Raw genomic sequence first — 6665 nt, forward strand, 5'->3', positions numbered from 1 at the left:
TGTGCAACTGTTATGCTTGTAACTTGAATAAGTAATAAATTCAGTTATTTAACATTAAGGACAAGTTACATTCATTTTACATTACATTCGGTTACATTTAGTTACATTTATAAGTTACATATGGCCCTTTGAGGACAGCCATTATGCTGATGTGGCCCTCGGTGAAAATGAGTTTGACACCCCTGACCTAGACCCTTACCCTCACCTTAACTGTCACAGTTATCTAAATACCAAACCTAGCCTAACCTAAACCAAATTCCAACTTTAACCTTAAAACTAAAACCGGAGTTTGAAAGCGAGAAGCGAAACACAAATGCCCTCACTCCGATAGAATTACGCTCAAAACGGTCCTCACAAAGATAGAAGTACAGGTGGACACGGACACAAACGCACAGGCCTGCTCTCAGCTTTGATTTGTGGTTGTGCTGTAACGTTAGCCTGTGTTTACAATCTGCATTGTACTGTTTCAGAAAGATACCAAATAATACAGTACAGTATTTAATACATGCATTCATATGTATATATATCTTTGAATGAAGATGATTCAGAAAGATCAATATTTGCAAAATAATGAGTTTATTGGGATTACTGTTCAGGTTTGTTGGATTACTGTGCTTTTTTGGGGTGTTCCTATTATTTTCTCCACACTTTTATATCGGCAAGGATAGACTGAATATTAGAATCAACTGGCATCTGTGTTTTTGTAGGACATGAAGATATAAAAAAGATATATGTGTGCAGAAATGATTTGTACATAGTTTTCGTGCATTATTTTGAACCCACATTGATCATTTATGCAGAGCTCCTGTTATTTACCAGTTATTTACCGGCTTTTTGTCTTATGCAATAGTGTAAACTGAATGTTGGTTAAAATGACACTGATTTTGTTTAGATGGCCTGTTTCTCCTGGCTTCATTATATATTTTTTTCCAAGACACACTACTGTTAAAATGAATACTTATTTTCAAGGTTACTTTTGGTGACCCGTCTGAAAGAATAGCTGACTCCAGTGAGTCTTCATGCTGGCTGTAGTCAGGCCCACAGTGGTTTAATAGGGTCTGGCAAGCCTTCATGTTAACTTTGGTCTGTCACTTGTGATTTAAAGAGAAACCTTCATGTTGACAAACATGAAAACGAGACTCGGAGGCAACTCAGAATATGAAAGTTTACTGCTTTTTTTGTCTGTGATTGCAATGTAAACAATCCTGCAGTCTGAACATATGGGAACAATAACACGGGTTCTGATATATTTGTGACATGCCGTATTTTGATATATCATGGCACTTGTGACGTGGAAGGAGGCGGTGATTGTGTTCATGCATAGTTAGATTAACTCATGGTTAATTTAAGGTAATTATTGTCCCATGTTGCTATGGCTACACATACTTTTATTGACCCTGTTCAGTGAATCTTTTCATGAAATGTCTTCTTAAAAAGATTTTATAGACATATGCCAACCATTCAGGAAGACATTTTATTTTAACCATAAAGGAGAAACCTGTATGGGCTAATGATTTATGAAGAAGCTGGACTCAATCACAGATCAAAGGAGTTATGATCCCTTATCAGCTGAACCCAATTAATAAATAACTGAGATGAAAGTTTGTAAAAAAAAAAAAAGTGCAGATGAGATTTTTTAAATACAAATATTTGTACTTACATTTGTGAATACTCTTAATGACATAAAGCTTTTTATTGTAAGCCAAACCAGGCCTATCCCCAAACCCGTTCCCTAATGTTTATTTAAACCTTATTCTAGCCTAAACCCTAAAAGTTATTCCAAAGCCACAAACCGCCTTAGTATCATAAAGGTGGAAATACAATAACACACACACACAATGCTGCATTTTCAGAAGGTGAAATGTAGTAAAGGAAGGACTTATCTTTAAGACATGTAGTGCTGCAATTTTGATGACTTTTATGATACTGTCTTATTAGTTTTTGAAACTATAGTAAATCCCTATGTGTTTGTGCAGATAGCCTCTCTGTGCCTTGTGGGCCCTCAGTTAAAAATAAATCTGTAAGCGAATGTAGTCTGATGCGGCTTGTTTCAGTTCTGTTGCTAACAGTTTCATGTGATTCGGGGAATCATGTGTATCACTGACAATCCTCGCTGTAACATTTTTCAAATCAAGGGCTTGACAGAAATAAAAATCACAGAGAGGGAAAGTTGCTCTACAGCTTGGTTGTCACAAAGTGCTGATATACACGAGGCCACCTTTGTAATGTGACTGAGAATGTAATTAATAGATGAAAATTTTGGCATCACAAACACATACAATAATATAACAGTGTGAGAGAAGAACTTGCAGACTTTGATGTTTTGTCTAAAATAGATGTCATTATCAGCTTCCAGAAGATGAAGTGTGGCATTCTGTGCGTTATAAATCTCTGAGCGTGCATCCCTGTTATTTGACGTCTTTAGGCAAGTAATCAAACATGTCGGGAGATATTCTTTTGAACTCGTTCCCATGGGATTCAGCCAATATTGTCAAAGGGACCAGTTCATATATGCACACATGTATGTTTATTTTTGATGAATTTGCTTGGCTCGGAGCTGCTCAGATTTTTTTTTGCTATTGTTTTTTTTCTACTGTTATTTGATCTGCAATGGAAACACTCTGGGCTCCAACTCATCAAACAACTCAACTCATTTTAAAAATATATGTATAGGAAAAATATCACAGTTTTGTCTGACCAGTCTGGCCAAATAGCTGCAAGTCATCACTAATCACTTTGTCACTTTGTTTTGATGAACTGAAAGGCTGTTTTGGTCAGACAACAAGCATTTTGAATGAATCAGCTTTGGCATTGGATATTTGCATTTTGGATGATTTATAGACCAAATAAGATGTAACATATCTCTAGTGAAAATGTAAAATATGTGTTTATAAATACATGAGAAATAATGGACATAAAGTACACAATACATTTAAGAATGAAGAAAAAGTAAATAACATTAAGAGTAAATAATTAGTAGATTAGAAAAAAAGGGAATTTTTCCAAGACAGGACTTGTATTGTGGTCTAGGTGTGCATTCCCCTGCCTCAAAGGTCATGTTCAGAGATCTGTGTCTTTTTGAGTTTTGGTGTGAGGTTTACTGCTTAGGGTCAGATGGACCTGGGTTCCCTAGGTGGTGAACTCTGCTTTAAAGTGGGTGAGGTGAGACGTCATGTTTTCTCAGAGACTTAAAAGTACCTTTGTTTGGCATAATTCTTTGAAACATGAATGATGTACTGTCTGCCGTTCCCAAATAAGCTTATGTCTTGTTTGCTGTGTGCTTTGTCACTGTGCTACAAATGGACCGGGGTTAAAGGTCACCAAAGTAAACAAGGGGAAGTGAACAGTGGCTTATTATCACATAAACAGAGCTACTGTTGTTGAGCATTGTATTGTTGGTTGCTGGGACTCTGGATGTCTCACCTACATGTACAGGGACCTGAGTATGGTTTTTAACATTGCTAAGTTGGGCTTGAATCAGTTCTGTTCTTTTGTGGCAGTGCTTCATTTAGAAACCTGTATATTAGAGAGGACTAAACGGTTTGATGACTAATGTAGAGTTAAAAGAGCAGGCAAAAGCCACAGAACACAAATGAGTGGGTGAAATAGTTGAGTCATGATTCACCTGACACTTTGTAGGAGGCTGCTGTAAATTAAAAAAACAAAACAAACCCAATGTTCAGCTTTCAGCCTTGACCTTGCCATGTACAAGTTATTCGAGTTGTGGTGTGGTGTTCGCATATTTATCACAACATAAGTTGTGTGTCTTTGACATATTATTATTTTTTTTTTAGAGTGTCAGTGCTCTGACAGCAAAAGTGGTGTTCTTTACAGTATATGCAATGGATTGCTTTGCTAATATTCTTACATCTAGGAACTGTGTGAGCCAATATTTATGAAACAAATAAATTTTTTTTGGTTTATTTGCCTCCATCTTCGTCTTCAGTGGAGGGAATTTTCAGTTTCCATGATGTGCACCCCCGTATTTAAATACAGTTCAGTTGTTTGTAGCAGTGTAGTTAAAAGTGATCTCATCTCCTAAAGGCACAAACCCCTTCATCTGTACCACTGACAATAAACAATAATAAATATACAGACAGTAAAGTCAGTGGGCCATGTAATTGTCCTTCCACCTACAAGGTGTCTGATGCCTTTTCCATCTCTGATGCTGGATCAGGGTCAAAGAAAGCTGCTGTTGTTGAAGGTAGCCAGATTTAAAAGAGGAGTAAAGTCAGACGCAATCAGAACTGAAGGCTTGACCGTACTCAGTTTTTGTGTTGCTCTGACCTTTTGTGTTGTGATGTTACAATCATGAAATATTAGGTGTACCAGTGCATGTAGTTGCAAATATAGTCGCACTCAACAGATTTTTGGTTGCATTTTCAACCATATTAGTCTCACGCTCTAAGCCCTGAGAAACAAGAACTTTTGAAGACTTCTGAACTCTCTAGAGAAATGCATTCATTTGTCTTTCAAAGACACTTAGGCAAAATATGTAATTTTTGCTGGGTGTTTATGACTCTGGGTATTACACTTGACTCCTGTTACATGCTTCTTTTTGTTGTTGCGTCTTTAATTATATGTATTGTCTGGTTATTCTGCACTTGAGTGTCACAATGATATGCGTAAATGTCAGTGTGTGAGGTAAAATTTATAGTTTTGGCATTCCATCCTGTAATTATTGTGTTTTATCTCCTCACCGCGTAAAAGCCGTGGAACCTTTACTGATTTATTGATGTGAGTAAATTAAATTCCTAACCCGGAATCAGGAAGGAGGAATCCCTGTGGCCTTTTCCTGCAGCACCACCATCAGACCGAAGAATTGAAATCTAATTGGCAGATAGCTATTAAATTTAACAAGAACATTTCTGCTCTTCCTTCCAGTTTGATTGCATTACATGTTATTTTACAGATGATTTGTGTGGTTATATTCTATTTGGACAAAGGCCAGATTATAATGGAATACAAAAGTTTGTTTTGTTTTTATTTTTGGTTGCAAGCAGATAAAGTAGTAATTGGCAATGTCCACTGTGTAAGACAGTCACACAGTGTATTTTTAAAGATACAAATTTTGGAGTCCCAATCTAGAATTTTTAGAAATTGGACAAGAAGCTCAAAGGCGTGTAGTGTTTCATTTCTGTAATTTCTGAAATCCTATTTTACGGTTCCACTGTTAGTTACAGGACACAATGTGCCCTGTAACTTTATTTACCATGATTTTTGTTTTGTGGTCCTCTAAGCTTTGTCAGGAGCCTGTAAAGTTATGAAAGAATGCCATTCAGGCTCCCACTAGCTCTTTTTCCCTGACTTTAATCTGCTGTTTGATGTCAGCAGTCCTCTTTCTTGAATAGCTCAATGAATAGCTCACCATCAGACAGGCATGTACTTAAAGGCATTATCACCTTCTATTGTAGATAACATCTTAACCTTAAAAACTAAGGGTTCCCCTGCAGTTAATCAAAAGAACATCAACTGTGCATATTAATTGTTTCCAAGAAAATTAGGCCATCTGCTCACACATTGACACGTGAGAGCTGTAAGTTACAATTGCAGATTTAATCTCAGCTCTTTTGTGTTCAAGGATAAAGGGAAATTAATTACTGAGAGGAGCAGACGGTGAAACTGCATTTTTGGGTTTCACTCATAAAGATAAGAATCTCTGCAGTAGTCTTTAAGTCACGCTTTTGTTTGTTTGTTTGTTTTTTAACCTTGAAGCTACTCCCGTCTCCCAGCCCTGAGTCATTTCATTACAATTAAAAAAAGGAAACCATCATGTGAAAAGCACACAGCTCAATCTGCAGCATTAGTTATTCAAACCTCAGGCTCCGGGGCACCAACAAAAAGAATGCATGGATGACTGATGCAATTTTTCTCTTCTGTCCACAAAAGAAAACTTTCTGTATTTATAAGCATTCATGTGTATTGCTTCATGCTTATTTTAGTGCTTCACCCTCTAGAAGATGAAAATGGGCTAAAACCCTTGAGCATTTTCTTCTGACAGGGCGATCTAGTCACTGAGTGATGGACAGGTCCCCTTCGGCAGTGTGTGTCTCAACACCATGAGCTTCTGCAGGCTTACATTCCAGAAATGTTTAGATAAAGGTAAACCTGTCATCCAGCAGAAGATATAACTGGGATCAGTCCGTGTTTGTTGCATATATATATATATATATATATGTATATAGAGAGAGAGAGAGAGAGAGAGAGAGAGAGAGAGAGAGATTATATATCTTAAGTTCAGTATCCTAATGACCAATAGTGGGGAAAAAAACATTTTTCCCCACATTAACATGGCTGTGATGTGTGACACCCTTGAAGCATATCAGAGCATCCCTAGCCTCTCACTGGCATGTCTTATTTAAGCTGGGAAATGTAGTGGTATTTGGTTTTATGCTATTTTTGTTAATATAGCAGTTAGCCATCAAGCATGAAATCCCTCCCAGCAGCTATGGTTCAATGTCATAAGCACACTAAAAGAAAAATTATTCGATAACTTGTTAGTTACAGAGACTGAGCATTGATATGTAAGAAAAAGTAATAAATGTTAGTTTTTCTTGACTGTACAAACTAATAACCACAACTAATTAATCCCTTATGTGTTTTAGAGTACTTTAAATGGAGGCGGAAGTGAATTTGAACAAGCACTGGAACATAACCTGCCCATG

The sequence above is a fragment of the Mastacembelus armatus genome, chromosome 6 (genome assembly GCF_900324485.2).
Source record: "Mastacembelus armatus chromosome 6, fMasArm1.2, whole genome shotgun sequence".
Lineage (NCBI taxonomy): Eukaryota > Metazoa > Chordata > Actinopteri > Synbranchiformes > Mastacembelidae > Mastacembelus > Mastacembelus armatus.